At 37.5% G+C, this 17,024-nt stretch overlaps 1 long non-coding RNA gene across 2 annotated transcripts in view; it reads right to left on the reverse strand.

Annotated features, from left to right (window-relative positions):
- Positions 1-7,087: 7,087 nt before the first annotated feature.
- The window catches only part of LOC148116401 (uncharacterized), a 35,080-nt gene continuing 25,143 nt past the window's right edge, over positions 7,088-17,024 (reverse strand). For both annotated transcript variants that reach the window (XR_015728569.1, XR_015728570.1), the window contains 2 exons: positions 7,539-7,617; positions 7,088-7,455 (listed from right to left, as the gene is read on the reverse strand). This is a non-coding gene — a long non-coding RNA (uncharacterized LOC148116401). The remainder of the gene's footprint in view (positions 7,456-7,538; positions 7,618-17,024) is intronic.

The raw sequence follows: 17,024 nt of genomic DNA on the forward strand, positions 1-17,024 counted from the left end.
GTTATATTTTACATTACATTGCATTGCCTAATAGTTTTAGGGGGCAATTTAAAGTGCTGGTCTTAACCTACAAAGTCCTTTATGGCTTGGCACCTGGTTACCTGGAGTATCACATCTCCTCATTAAAGTCAGATATTCCACATTAATCCTATCAGGATAAGCATTTACAGTAAATTGTCTCCCATTTTCAGGAGGTCAGGGGGGCAGCTGCCAAGGAGTGTTGGATTTTGATGGAATGGCTTGCCATTGGAGATTCATTTGTCCTCAGATTGTTGACCTTCCAGGAAAAGCAAAAGACTAAGCTTTTCTAAATGATTTTAGAAGCTTAATGCCATCTACTGTGCTGGATTTTATTGCCTTCGTCTATGTTATTTTATATTATTGTATTTCTTTGTCTTCTGAGCCTCTGAGATTATTGTGATTGCAGCAACATACAAATTGAATGAATACAATAATTCATCTTTATCCAGGACTAAAATGAAACTGTGACATAATGTAATTGCAGAGCATAAATGCGATCAGGAAATCTGAAGTCTTCTGATCCAGGGGTGGGTTCTACTTACCTTCACTACTGGTTTGCAATGGGACCGTGCGCGCTTGCGCTTCTGTGCATGTGCAGATTACCCATGATGACGTTGTGGTGGTGGGTGGGCAGACCCTCCCACCGGTTTTACTACTGGTTCTATAGAACTGGACCGAACCGGGAGCAACCCACCATTGTTCTGATCCGAAGAGAATGAGGACAGATGAATGTGTCTTTCAGGTTCGCAGGCATTTCCATTGGTTTTCATACTTATGAATTCAAATGACACAATAAGGTGTCCGTTTTGAATAATTGTTCTCAAGAATATTAAGCAATTCTCTCTATTTAATGAGTAAGAAGAAAAAAACTTTCTCCAAGCAGGTTTAATTCTTGGAGACTAATGGACACATCAATGTTTTTTTTTTAAGTAATTATATGGAAATGGATTATAACTATCTCTTTCTGAGAGGATTTTCAACTTCCATTCCAGCTACAGCTCTGGGATTTTCTGGAGCTCACTTATACAAGTGTTAATCTGATTTCATCCTGTTTGGGCCTAGTAAATTTTATCTAGTTTTGCCTTTTTCAAAGTAAACCAATTGCTTAATTACTAGGTCTATATCCATGATGGTGAACCTATGGCACATGTGCCAGAGATGGCATGCAGAGCTCTCTCTCTGGGTATGTGTGCCGTTGCCAGCTACTCTTCTGGTTCTGCCAGCTGATCTTTGTGTGTGCTGGAGCCCTGGCCACTTGGTCTTCGTGTTTCCGGCACTCTGGCACACGAGAAGACCAGCTAAGTGCCATCCAGCTGGTCTTTGACTTTCCAGGGCTGTGGCACATGCTCCAGTTTGGCCAATGTCGATAAGGTTCTATAGACTATTGCTGGTCTATATGATCATGCTTCCTCAGTTCTCTGGAATTACATCACTCAGGAGGCCCATGAAACGGAGAAAGAAACAAGGGAAATGTTTGAGGGGAAAAGTTTTATAGTAATGGAATTCTTTAATTAGCCTCATTTTTGACTAGGTAAATGCATATTATAGCAATAAGTTTAACTTAGAAAAAATACCAAAAAATTGTAGTAGAAAAATATGACAGTATCATAATTGGCAGCTTCCAGTAACAAGTTAAAAATGCAAATTACAGCAGGTGGTCAGTAAAACATTATTGGAAACTACTGAGAAAATGAAATTCCTGGCATTGGTGACTGCTTGAGTTGTAGTACAAAGTGTGTGGAATGTTTTTGCTTTCCTTTATATTTATTTATATATCTGTTGAAAGCTATGAAAATCAGGCAAAGCTTCCAAGTCCAGAGACGCCAGGCTGAAAATGGAGGTTATCAAAGAAAAACACAAAGAAAAACTGCTAGATTGTCTAGCAGTTACAATAGGACAATGTTGCAGTCCAAAGAATTGGTGGTCTTGCCATCTGTGAATTAATGTGAGAAAAAGATTCCTTTCCAGTGGATATTAAAATGAATCATTGCTCTATACAAAACAATGGCTACATGTTTGTTTTTTTTTAAAAAAATTACTAGTTCCTGAATAAGGCTTTCAGTAATATTCTTTCTCTGTATGTGTCTCTCTCTGTCTGTTTTTCTCTCTCTCTCTCTCTACTCCCATATGCACACATTATTATTATTATTATTATTATTATTATTATTATTATTATTATTATTTATTACTATTACTATTACTATTATTATTTATTGAATTTATATCCCGCCCTTCTCCCCGAAGGGACCCGACAATAGGGGGACCAATGAATTTTTTTCACTATTTGTTGTATACTAATTCATCTAACAGTAAAATTTCCTTCCTCAAATTAATCTTAACTTTTTATGAACTTCATGGAAACCACCATTTTCTTGGCAATAATCCAAAATGCCATTATCATCTTCTAGGTTGGGTTTTTAAATTTGGTTTTTGTAATTGCTTGATCTGTCTTATTGGTGATCTCTAAAACCAAAAAATAACTAAATCCAGCCCTGCTTAACTTTTTGAGCTCAACTAACATAGATTAGGAGCTGCCATCTAAGCAAGCAATTCATCTAGAGACTAATTATTATTTATACCTAATCCTTTTCAATAATAACACCATTAAGCCATTCATTCATTCATTCATTCATTCATTCATTCATTCATTCATTCATTCATGCAAATGGCTGTGGGAACACCTGGGACCTTATTTAAATCCATCATTTAAGTAGGGTCCAAGCCATGGCAACTCCATAAAACCCACATTAGCTACTGAAGTGCTCAGTAAATGGGACGAGCTTCATATTTCTAGACCAGGGCTGTCAAACTCATGGCCCGCAACACGCCCGGTTTAGCGAAGGGGGGAAAAGTTGTGATACATCACGTGACAATGCCGTGATGATGCGAGATTGACACCCCAGTTCTAGACTCTTAAAAAATGGAGTTAAGTACCCTAATCGGTCAAGTCTAACTAATGCATATTGTAAACAAGCATACTGGCAATCATTAAATAATTATTAAACAATTACCATTAAACAGTTACTAGACTTAAAAAATTATCCCCTATTGGTTATCAAATAATGGCCAATGTTAGCTCTCAAATGATGTAAGAATAATACAATATTTAGTGTATGATGAGAACATAACAGAAGAGAAGTAAACATATGCACACAATCCATGTAATTGTATACAAAACTTCTATGGGGGTATTTTCTTTTTGATAGATAAATTGATTGGGAAATTATGAGGAAATTACTTTCATGGAAATGTTGTTTCACAAACTAAATTTCATGAAAATGTTAATTATAAAAGATAATCTCTTGATATGCAGTTTATTTTCAATATGTACTTTCATTTTTGAAACAACCAGCCAGGGGATCAAATTAGTTTTGGAAGGATGCTCTAATTACTCATGAACAAACACTGTTTTGGAAATGAAACCTTGCTTACTGTATATTGAAATAATTGATTTCTATTTGTAATCTTTTAAAGATATTTATGTGTTAAGATTTTAATGTTTTAATGCTGGAAACTGACAGGAGTCATTTGCTACAAGACGGGTAGTAAACAAACAAACAAACAAACAAATAACAAAACCATATAATTAATTGGAGTACTATGTTTTATTATCTCAAATTCTTAATTTAAAATAGAAGGAAGAAATACAGTTAGTTGAAGAATAATTAACCCTTAACTGATTCTTAGCTATTACTATTCCAAAATAAATAGACATTTCTCCTGTGTCATTATCCCAAAGTGTTTTAAAACTCCTCACTAATGAATGCAACAGCAAAGATGAGAACAGATCCCAAACTGCTTTGGACATATAGAAATAATCCCACAGTTTTTGGATCCGGATTTACAAAATTAACATGAGTTTCATGTGCTAAAAATGGTTTTGATCCAACAATATAACTTCATTGGAGTAATTTGGCACTTTAGACTGAGATTGTATTTCGGTTGGATCTAAAATGGCACTTCATTTCATTTCATTCACTTAGTAACATGTCCAGCTCCATAACCTACTGTATATTGCCATCAAATTGCCATTTCTATTATGAAATTATTAAGTACATGAATAGCATCCACTTGTGTTAATTTTATTAATTTTAATTAAGTTTGAATTATACTAAATCAATGTCCTAATTCCTTGCATTATTTTAAATATATACTATTCAGCATTTCAAATACTGTGCATACCTAATACCATCGACTGCAACAGAATAATCAGTAAATCACAAAACTACCACGTTTTCTTGGAAGCGAATGACATACTGAAGTGTATACTTCTGCATTTGAGAGCTTGCTACATTTAAGACAAGGGCAATCTTTAATGTCTGTATTTTAAAGTAAAGCTGTCCTATTTATGCTATGGTTTTTGAACAATTTGCATTAGAGAATTGTTCCTAAGTAATGTTTTTCCTGTCATAGCAATTTCTTGTGTATGACCAGCATGGAAAAATATCATGCAGGAAAGGATTCTCACACCTCTTCAGACCATTAGGCAGAAGGAAGCATCTGATCTGAGCAGTTCCTTGGAATTATGAAACAGAAGCAGATTATTAGTTATTTAACTATTACTACATACTAACTGCAAGGAAGCTCAGTTAAAATCCTGCATTTTCTGCTTCAGATGTAAATAAATAATAATTTAATCAGCTTTAAATGATACACGCTTTGCCTGTATGACTCAAGCAGCAAAATATTATAGATTGTCATGCCCCCATCGGAGTCTGAATCTGCGGGGGAAGATGAGCTGGAACAAGAGCCAACAGAGACTGAGAGGGCTGCTCTGTTGTCCTTGGAGGAAACTGGAGAACGGTAGAGTCAATCCGGGCAAGGCTTTTCAGGATCAGAACATCTTGCTGACGGGGAGGAGCAGGAGAGACAGAGCTCAGGCAAAGAGCAAGGACCACTGCCTCCTGATCCTAGAGCACAGAGAAGGCGAGACCAACGCAGACTGAGCCAACTGCAAGGGAGGAGAGTGCCCCGCTCCCCTTCACAAGGCACACCTGGGGACTGAGATGTAAGGAGGTGCTGGTGGGAGGGGCATTTGTCAGGAACAAGTGTTGAATCTGTGGAGCCTTGTATACATTTGCCAACGCCAAGAGATTACTGTGCTCTGTTTTATGGGGCTTTCCCGGTTTGCCTGCTTCGCTGAATTTCTTGCTCTGGTGACTGTTTGGATAACCTGGCTTACTGGACTGCTGGTCCTGCTTACTGTTTGGATAACCTGGCTTACTGGACTACTTGCAGCCAGAAGCTACTGAAGTTGCATGTGAGAGCTTTGCTCCAAGACTTGCAGTAAATGTGGGGACATTTGGGGCAGTGGTGGGTTTCAAAAATGTTTACTACTGGTTCTGTGGGTGTGGCTTGGTGGGCGTGGCTTGGTGGGCATGGCAGGGAAAGAATACTGTAAAATCTCCATTCCCACCCACTCCAGGGGAAGGTTACTGCAAAATCCCCATTTCCTCCTGATCAGCTGGGACTTAGGAGGCAGAGAATAGATGGGGGCAGGGCCAGTCAGAATTTTTATTACTGGTTCTCCAAACTACTCAAAATTTCCACTACCGATTCTCCAGAACTGGTCAGAACCTGCTGAAACCCACCTCTGGTTTGGGGGCAAAGTTGGAGCAATAAAGGGGAGTTAGACCTGTTCTCTGGCTGTGTTGCTTTCTTGCCACACCCTGGTTCACCACATAGATACACCTGCAGATTCACAGCTGCTGTGGCTCCAATGTTATATAGGTACAAAGAAGTTATACAAACTAAAAATGTTCTTGAGAAATACAGTTGACCCTAATGCTAAGTCTTGAAATGGTCATGAATATCATTTAAGTTGTGGAGCGTACAACTAACATTTTTCTTTTCTACAACTACCATTTAGTTTTCATTTGCTTTTATGTTCCTGATATGTTTGCGGAAAAACTAAAAAACAAAAACTTTCAGGACAAAAACAGTTGATATATTTTAAAAAATAAAGTGAACATCTATAGCAATGAACATCTTTAACTAGACGATGCTTTATTTTCAAATACCAGAATATGCTACTGGTAAGTAATATTCAATGAGGATAGATCCTGATTTTTTCCATGTCAATTTATTCCTCTATTGATTATTATTCTCTGGAAGATGATTTGGGACCTTAGGACCTAGATTTCAGTTCTGAGATCCAACTTTTGTTGTGCAACTGGTCCTGATCAGATTTAGTTCAACCCAATTCATACTCTTCTCTGTATCCCTTACTTCTCTAAAGAGAAAAAAAAAAGTCACTATCTTTAGCAAAGGGAAAGGAACTTATTCTCTCCATCTCCGCTGATGAATACATTGGCAGAAGAGCCCCTCAGTGGGTTCTGCTTCTGTGTCAGTGGGTGATGGGTTGTGTTCCTCATAAGGGCAGCCAGAGCTGCAGTGTTTTAAAGAGCTTAAGCCCACGAGTCCTAGCAGACTGTCAGCATTAACTAAATAAGCCCTGAGCATGAACTGAGGTGGCATTAAGAGTAACAACTTGTCTTCCTAAGAGGAGTTGTTTACCTAACTACAATATATTCCATCCCCATTACTACTGGAGAATGCTGATGTCAAGCTGCTGAGGTGTCACACGCTAGCAACCTGCCTTTCTTTTAGACATTAATCCCCACTTTGGGATCTGCCACTGAATACTCTAAACTGTCATTCTTGGAAGGACGTTGGTTGTGTAATCAGTCAGAGGGAATCATTAAACAGAAGACAACAGAAGTAAACTTTAAATGAGATGCTAAATGAAGGGAAGGGAAAGAATCCATCAAAGTGTCAGGGTTAATGTTTTCATAAAATCAACCAGGGGCTTAGAACTATTAAACTAAACAAAGAAACAAACTTTTAAATTGTTCGCACAAAGTTTTACCCTAGATAATCAGGAAGTAGCCTGCTGGGTTACATTCTCAAAGACTTAGATGCTCTATCAAGCGGCAACAATTTTATATCAGGTAGCCATTTGATGTAATGCAGATTCAGAAACACAAAGTGATGTGAATCTGTGCCCTGCTTTGCTTACTAATATGGCATGCAATTGTCCCATAAGAAAACAAAATAAAGAAAGCTGGAGGAATGGATAATCCATTTATTGCTGAAATGGAGATGGCCACAAAAGGACATGATATGTGAACTGTATTAAAGCATGACCTAAAAATACAGAAATGTCAAGCGTGTGTGAATCTTTCTCAAAGATGTCATTGAAAATTTATAGTATTCTGCATTCTGCGACACACACACAAAAACTTCCCTTCTCACCCCATGTGTCTTCCTTAGTTTCAGATCCTCTACCAGAGACTTAAGTGTTTGAAGGTTCTGTGCGGTAGCTGTTTTTAGCGCTGTATTCTTCTGGGAAGAAAGCTCTAATAATTTTCCTGAGATCTGTTGGAGTCAACTCCCCAGCTTTGGAGTCACAGCCCGGAAGGCTATATGGTATAGCTGTATATATGAAGAAGAATCACAACATTAACATCCCAGCTTCCCATAAGATGTCTAGAATTTCCTGAAGAAAACTAAGTTACCTTTCTCCTTTTCTTCTCTCTTCCCACCAAGTCTGTTTTCTGAATACATTAATGTTCGCCTCTCCTTTTTCCCATCTTCCTGGAAGGAAGAAGAAAGAAAAATGTGGCTTTTTTTCTTTCAATCTACCACACTTAGGCCTGCCTATACAAGTAGTCCTCGACTTATGACCACAATTGAGCCCAAAATGTATGTTGCTAAGTGAGAAAATTTTAAAGTGAGTTTTGCCCCGTTTAATGACCTTTCTTGCCACATTTGTTGAATGAATCACTGCAACTGTTAAATTAGTAACACGGTTGTTAAGTGAATCTGGATTCCCCATTGACTTTGCTTGTCAGAAGATCACAAAAGAGGCCCTGGGACCCTAAAACCGTCATACATGTGAGTCAGTTGTCAAGCATCCAAATGTAAATCACATGACCACGGCGATGCTGCAATGGTGTGAAAAATAGTATGTCACTTTTTTCAATGCCATTGTAACTTTGAACGGTCAATAAACAAACTGCTATAAGTCGAGGACTACCTGTATTTCAAAGGCATTGCTAGAAAGTTGCCTTTCATCAGCTGCAATTGTCAGCCATAGAGCTGCGCTCACAACTATCTTTTTTTCAGGCCTTGAATTGCTACCTCAGAGCAAGTCCATCACTATTGCAAGTAGTTCCATGTTTTTATGCATTTTCTTACCATTCCTATTTAATGTGGAAGGCAATCAGTCTTCAGTTCTTTCACAAAAGGGGGGAAAAAAGCAGTGAAACTGTCTTAGAAATTAGTGAGAGGGAGTCAAGATATATGCGTGTTGTGTCTTTCATTATACAGTTATTTCTCTAGCAAGTTGCAACATTCCCAGCTTCCCATGTTTCCGATAAACCCTCAGGGGAGAAATGAAATAATGCTTCCCATAGGTTTGTTGCATCATTAAGCCTGAATAACCACCAAGCAATGGTGAGGATGTATGACAGATAACAAAAGAAACTCAGAATTCTTCTGCTGTAAATCAAACTGAAAATCCCTTCCAAAAGAAGTTGTAAGGAAATTCCAAAAGAAACAGAGTGAGATGCAAAATCAGGAGCCTCATTTGTAAAAAAAGAAATCTCTGGGGATCGTAGATTTCATTGGTCTTAAACTAAACTTAAAGAAATCTTAAAGCAGATCTGGGCTAACTACTTCATCTGCCTTCAAAACTGGCTGGCATCTGTTTCTGGAGAGTAGAAATAAACATAACCTCCTCAATCTGAAAGTAGTCTCCATGCGTGCCCATTTGCCCAAGTGTCTCAGTTCAAACATTATTTTCTAAATAATGACTTTTGTTGAAGACAGCATGAACTGGATGGAAACAGCTTAAGTGATGATAGAGATATACCCAACTCTGGAGTTCAAATTAGCCATCTTTCAGTCCTAAACATCCTCTTCTAACATGTTTAAAATTGTTAGAAGAATTATCTGAGCTAGGCAAAAAAACCACGGGTCATGCTGCTAGGAGCAAAGATTGGTTTATTCAACTGCATAACATGGAATATAGCAACAATAAGAAATTTCCAAAAAGAAAATCACCAAAATAGAACATAGAATAACAGAGTCAAACCATGGAGGACATCTAGTTCACCCCCCTACTCAACCAGGAGATTCTATACCATTCCAGATGAATGGCTGTCCAACTTCTTCTTCAATATCTCCAGTGAAAGAGACCTACAACTTTTCCTTCTCTAGATCTTTCTCTCTCTCTCTGTACCTCTCTATCTCTCTATCGCTATAACTATATCTATATCAATCACCAGAAGCTGAAAGTCAAAAATATGCTACGTTTAATAGCTGTTAGTATATCATTTGTGCAGATTTATCTCTTATGATTCATTATATTTTCTGATGTGGTAAGTGATGATTCTGACTGCAGGGGGGTGGGTTTCTGGGCAGTGGTGAAATCCAAATTTTTTAACTACTGGTTCTATGGGCGTGGCTTGGTGGGCGTGGTGTGGCTTGGTGGACATGGCTGGGTGGACATGGCAGGGGAAGGATACTGCAAAATCCCCATTTCCTACTCCACTCTGGGGCCAGCCAGAGGTGGTATTTGCCAGTTCTCTGAACTGCTCCAAATTTCCGCTACCGGTTCTCTAGAACCTGTCAGAACCTGCTGGATTTCACCCCTGGTTGGGTGGAGGGGAGGAGAACAAACAGTTCTACCTATAGACAAAGTTAGGCCCTTCCACACATATAATTTGATACATCGCAAATGGTTCATTTAGGGACTGAGTTGCCTTTTTTAACTGGTTTATTTGAAACAAGAGCAATGTTTTTGCAATGTTAGGGCTTTCAGACAATTTGTATTTCTACCAACTTTGTTCCCAGTTGTTAGGAGTAGGCAGGCCTCTGGTCACCCAACACTAGAGTTCAACTATATTAAGAAAGAAATACAGAAAACCTTCTCAACAAATCCAGTCTTAATCCTTCTTGTCAGTTCCATAATAGTGTAAAAAAACTGTCCCTGTTTATCAGCTCCATTAGTCAGTGAACTTACCTTAATTCTTCTAGTTGGTTGTACAGTCCCTATAAGAATTGCCTGGTTTGAGTTTTCCCTCTTATATAAGAAGTGGATCACAGTACCTGTGTATTTTAATACAGCCATATCTGGTATTACTGAATTGCTTTCAGTGCATTTATCAACTGATTTATATATGATCTGTTCTGAAATATTCCCAGGCAAAAATGTCAAACTGAGTGGTCCTTAATTCCCTAGGGCGTCTTTCTAAAGATAAGAACAACACCCTTCATTTTTTCAGTGAACCAGCACTTCACCCATTTTCCATTATTCTGCAAAAACTCAACTTCATATCCCACTTGCCATGGTGTAAAGATGCCGTGATAATCATTTTTAAAAGACATATCCTCTTGATCTTGTCTCCTGTCGTCCCCATCTCACTGTGGAGGGAGCCTGAAATTATACTTCGTTGTTCCATTGTTAAAACCATATTTTCCCTCTTTCTCACAATTCTTGTCATATGAAGAATCTATAGTGCTTTGATAACAAAGTTGATAGTGATACGGTCAGGATTAGGCCACTCCTTTCATTAGCTAGGACTATTTTTCTCTTTTGGATTGCAAAAGAGATTGGACACTCAACTTGACCAACCTTTTTGTTATTATGTTATGGAAATACCAAACTTCTGGAAAACTGACATTTTCTGAGTCATGTATTAAATCTGTAAGAAGAGCACCTCTTGCCTGCCCTGTGAATGGCAGTAAAGCTTAGCCACAGAGGCAGCATGAATTCAATCAACATACTTTTCAGCCAACTATACGATAGGGGGAATGCTTTGTAAGGTGTTCAGAAGGAAGCATCCTTTGCACAATGCATAAGGGTTCACTATAATCCCTACAGTTGTGTCAGATTTTGTTGCAGAAATGAAATCCAGAAAGCACACACAGGTAACTGAATCAGCAGGATTCATTAACTTCTCTTTATATATAATAACACATGAAATCAATATACAATACCAATGGCAAATTATCCAACGTGGTAGTAGTTACAAGCAAAACACAGGCAGAGGAGAGCACAGTAGAGATGAGTTTCAGTTTTGGTCAGCAGACTAGTTTCGTTCCTTTTTTCACAGACTCAGAGCTGAGCCAGCCTCCAAAACTGTTTGAGTTTCCAAACAGTCCCCATTGGCTGACCTGTTACCATGTCTATCCAAACAATCCCCATTGGCTGACTTAGTTGCTATGCCTATTTATTGGCTGATCTTGTTACCATGTCTTCCCAGTCATGAACTCTCATACACAATGACAAGTTGTCTGAGATGCAAGCCACATGGGCCTGATGATCTGAACTCATTCAATTTAAATAAGAAACACATAACCTGTTTTTGGAGAAGAGTGGGACACATATTGTAGGAGCCAAGCTGCTTTTCTTTTCTTTTTCATTTGTCTGCATGTTTAGGGATTAAAGACTGTGAAATGTTTGTTGCTAGCATATGTTTTATATGTGGTTTATTCTCACCTACTGGCTTTTTAAGTGCCTTCTTTAGATTGTATCTGCTCCTTTATGGATTCCTTCACTGTATATCATTCTGCAAGCTTTCCTAGTGGACGTTCTTTGATCAGCATAAAATCATTGGAAAACAAATAAGTCTCTAAAAAACTCTGGATGGCTTTTGACTCCAATTGTATTCAGAACAACCCTGATTTAACTAAGTCATGTGAAATACAGAAGGGGGCAAGATAAGGATATCCTTGGTCCCATTTGCTTTTTTTATTTCAAAGTTTAAAAATACAAAAAGAGACTTATAAATTGAGGGCATTTGATGATGATCTAGCTTTGAGTTTGCAAGAGCCAAATAATGGCACTGAATACTTAATGAAGAAACTGAAGAACTTTGGTGCATTAGCCAGTTTTAAAATTCATAAACCAAAAGACAAAGACGTTGATTGAAATATGACTACAGAAGATAAAGAGGCTTTGATGAAAATGTCTAGTTGCAAAATTGAGAAGAAGGTTAAATATCTTAAATATGAACTACGGTATATAATGTTTCAAAATGACTACATTAAGACCTAGAATGATATTAAAAAGGATTTGTTAAAGAGGGATAAATTACAATTGTCATTAATAGTAGAATTTCAATGATTAAGAAGAATGTTTACCTAGGATGTGATTTTTATTTCAAATAATAGAGATATTGACATCAGATGTACCTTCAAACCATTGCAAAAAGATATTTCTAAGTTTGTATGGTAAGGAGAAAAAAAAAACAAGAATTAAATATAAATTGTTGCAAGATGCCAAAGAAAGAGGAAAGTTAGCATTAGCTGATTTAAAGTTGTATTTTGCAACTTGCTGTTTGGCATGAACAAAAGATGGGGTAATTTGAAAAACAAGAGGTTGTTAGAATTGGACGAATATGATTTGAGTTTTGGGTGGCATGCCTATATATGGTATGACAAATTCAATGATAATAGAGATTTCCAAAATCATTTTGTTAGGCATGACATATTGAAGTCTGGGATGGATATAAACCAGACTGACTCCCCAAACTCCCTTATGGTTACCATCCCAAGAAAATTTTCACAGAAGATAGCTAGACAAACTTAGTTGACTTAGGCTGATTTATCTGACCTTTTTTTAAAGGAGAATCTAAATTGAAAACAAGGGAAGAACTGGAAAATGAGGATTTTATTTATCAATAGTTCACATATTCAGATGTCAGAAAGATTTAAATTGGATAAGAAGAATTTTGATTTTACAAATGAGAAAATTGACTTTGACCTAGATTTATGATAAACATGTTAATGTCAAGATGTATAGACTTTTATTGAAAATGAATATGCAAGATGAATATGTTAAAATATTGAACATTAAATATTAATGATTTAATGGGCCAAAACTTGTGGATATAATATAATGCTGGATCAGTGGGAAAATATGTGGAATAAGAGATTGAAATATACATTGAACAATAATTTGAAAGAGAATATTTGCAAGATGATATATTATTGGTATTTAACACCTGATAAACTGTCAAAGATGTATAATGGTATGTCAAATATATACAGGAAATGTAATCAGCCTGAAGGCACCTTTGGTGGACATGTAAGAAACCTAAGAGTTATTTTAAAATAAGTGTATAACTGAAATCAGATGTTTTTCTTCTAGTGTGATGGATAAGTAATTGGAAAACACAGGATTTGATCCATTGATCCCCACAACAAAAGGATAGATTGGCACTAGCACAATTGTGGAAAACAGATTGTTTGCCAACGGACCAGGAGGTAATTCAAAAAATTTATACATGTGCAGAAATGGACAAATTAACCTTAGAATTAAAAGACAAGGAAGACTCAAAATATTTTAAAGTATGGAATAGATGGTACAAGTGGATTAATCAAAAGGAAAAAAAGTAAAGACAAAATTTAGGAAAAATTAAAAGTAATAAATAGGCACTGTCATGTAGATAGAGTAGGTAATAAGTCACTGTTTATATATGTGTATATATATAATTACATATATTCAGTTCGTTTGTTCGTGGTGATTTGTATTGTATATCTAATTTTATTGAAAATAATTTATATATTTTTATCTTTTTAAAGTTAATAAAGTTTGTTTTTAAAATAAAAAAACAATGTTTTTATCTGGCTGTTAGTAATACTTTCATATAAGGTCTTATATAAAATTATAATAAATACATGGATAGATTAATAAGGGCATACAGCATTGTTTTATCCTCTTCAACTAAAATAGTGAAGCAGATGGGTTTGTTCACAAGAGCAGATATTTAATTACCGTAGGTGACACAGTTTGTTTTTTAAACATAGCAAGTGGATCAAAGAAAGGAAGATTGATTCCCCTTTCTATGCAAAATTTGTATTTCCAGAATGGCTATTTGCCCCTGAAAGTGCCATTATCTATCTTTTACCCAATGTAATAACTTTTGCAAGAGTTAGGGAGAATGCAGGCAGATAGATATAGAATTTAATTGATTTTACAGTCCTTTCAAACAAAATTCATTACTGGTTTCCTAAGCTCTCTTCATTTGCAGCAATCAGATTTAGATGGAAGTCATTTTGTTGATCAAAATGCTTATGTATTGTTTAAGACATTGAGGACAATTGATATTTGATAGTTCACTATAAAATTCTATTTGTAGATTCTGGAGTTTATAATATTTTCATTTCAATATGGATTTATTGGGATTTTTAGATCATTGTTCTGTAAGATTGCCAATGTTCAGGAAAGTGATTAAAAATCCCATGAATATTTACAATTAAAAATAAATAAATAACTCTCTCACCATATCCATTTAACAGAACAAGTGGTGCCCTTTCTGTTGATGCATGTACTTTCTTGAATGTATCTTCACCTGGTCCAAAAATGCTAAGCAGTTTATACCAGGAAAGGTGCCCTAGAAAGGGCAATCCAGAAATTGGATGCCATGATTAAAAAGGACTATTTTCTGCTCACCATCCACCAAAATTCAGATGGTTGGAAGAATATGGTAAACACTCTTTTGTCTGAGGCGCTAATGTATAGAAGAGGCATCTTTGAGTACCCAGCTCCCATGTTACAATAGCTTAAGGCAGTGATGGCAAACCTTTTTGCCATCACGTGCCAAAAGTGGGGGGAGCACAGGGGGGGTCGTGTGTGCATGTGCCCACACCCATAATGCAATGCCCCCCATGCACCCCACCCCACAATGGCCTGCCCCTTGCGCATGCATGCGTGAACGCCCCACGCATGCGTGAATGACCCTCCTGCACCCCGTTTTGGACCTAAGAGGCCTCCCCGAAGCCCCCGGAGGCCAGAAACAGCTCATTTCTGGACTTCCAGAAGGCCCAATTTTCACCCCCTCAGAGCCTCTGTGTGAGCCCTGTACTTAGCTGGCATCCAATACGGGCCATGTGAAGACTCCGGGGAGGGGTGGTGTGGGCATGGCCAGCCCAAAATCAGCTGGCTGGTGCACACACATGCGTAGTGAAAGAGACCTAGGGCAACAGCTTGTGTGCCCACAGAGATGGCTCTGTGTGCCACCTATGGCACGCGTGCCATAGGTTTGCCATCACGGGCTTAAGGCATCTTCTACTCAGAAGCTGGCAAACAAAGAAATAATTTCACTAAACATAGCTTACTTCATTTCTGTGGATATCTTAAACTAATTTACTGGATGAAGTAACTGAACCTGGATGAAGAAACAGCATTAGTGGGGACTTGCTTGAATCAGTGAAGAAGATTTCTGTGTCAGATGTACCAAAGTGCACTTGATAAAAATGTATTAGTCATGCTTGTCTTGAACATAATGAAAAATCATATGGCAACTTTCAAATAATTTCCCATTAGATTTCCTGTGAGGACAGCTATTCAATGTGATCAAAGACTCAGTCTTTGGGTATGGACTCATTGTGTTAGATGGAGAAAGCCAGTTCTGCATCTGCAGGCTCCCTAAATGCCCTCTATGGTTTTGGGGAGCATGTGAATCTTTCTAATGTTCTCCAAAGCTCCAAGTGATGAACTGAGTCAAAATATGACCAAGCATACATGATGTTAAGATTTACCTTGAGGCTGATTGTGAATACCCTAATGCAGTGTTTCCCAAACTTGACCCTTTGAAGATGTATGGACTTCAACTCCCAGAATTCCTCAACCAGGCATACTGGTTGGGGGATTCTGGGAATTGAAGTCCATGCATCTTAAAATAGCCAAGTTTGGGAAACACTGCCCTAATGCATTCAGTCACGGCAATTGCATAGAAATGAAGTAGACAAAGAAAGCTTCATTTGTGGCTTCCGTTGCATCCACATGTAGCAGTCCAGTACAAATCTTAAAAGTAGCCAGACTGAGAAAATGCATTGTTATAATAGTATTCGTAACCTGAGAAAGTGAACAAGATGCTGCTGAAACCCCAGCGTTAATTAAAGGTAATTGAGGGAAATTAATTGTTGCATCCAGACACTACTGAGCACACCTTTATCTGATGAAGTACTTCCACTGATCCAGTGGTGAAATCCAAATTTTTTTACTACTGGTTGTGTGGGCATGGCTTGGTGGGAGAAGGATACTACAAAATCTCCATTCCCTCCTCACTCCAGGGGAAGGTTACTGCAAAATCCTCATTCCCTCCCCACTCTGGGGCCAGCCAGAGGTGGTATTTGCCGGTTCTCCAAACTACTCAAAATTTCCGCTGCCGGTTCTCCAAACTGCTCAAAATTTCCACTCCCGGTTCTCCAGAACCTGTCAGAACCTGCTGGATTTCACCCCTGCACTGCTATTAATGGAGGCAATGATTTAGCCATCTCTGCATCCCTAAATTCAGCTGATTTTGCTAATTATTTCATAATCAGTAATACAGTCCTACCAAATCCTAAAGACGATTGAGAAGCTTCATTCAGTTGCAGATATTCTTTGAGGAGACTAATTATCTCGGTTCCTTCCAAGAATCACAGTTATCCTTTTGTCACCTCATCAATAAGCTGCATGCAAGAATTTTGCTCCATATCTATGAGAATTTTTTCAACAATTGTTCTCCCCTAAAGAGAAAATGAGAATGGCTGTGAAAAATACAGAACATTTTAAGACCCATTGTCCCTTATTGTCCCATTATGAATCCTAAAGTTGCCTAATCAAAAATTCTACGGTTTAGATTTATGAGCTATGGATCACCACATATTGTTCCCACTCCTGCTAAATACTAATTTCACTAAATTGCTATTTGTGGAGCCTTCTGAGATTAGCTTGGGCTCCTGTATCAGGCAGAGACATTCCTCTTTTCCCTACTTGAACGTAACTTTTTTTTTTTTTCTGAATATCAAAACTGGCGGGACCCAACCACAATCATAACAGTGGAGTCATTTCAGCAGAACTCATACTATAATAATAAAATTTGAGAATCAGACTACTAGGGAAATTATATATATTTTTCTTCTCTGGCTATGATTACATCTGTAAATCTCAAACTGCCTCATGGACAATACCTTCACAACATGAAATATATATATATATATTATGT

Source organism: Pantherophis guttatus, chromosome 1, assembly GCF_059756535.1.
Source record: "Pantherophis guttatus breed Tessera chromosome 1, ASM5975653v1, whole genome shotgun sequence".
Classification (NCBI taxonomy): domain Eukaryota; kingdom Metazoa; phylum Chordata; class Lepidosauria; order Squamata; family Colubridae; genus Pantherophis; species Pantherophis guttatus.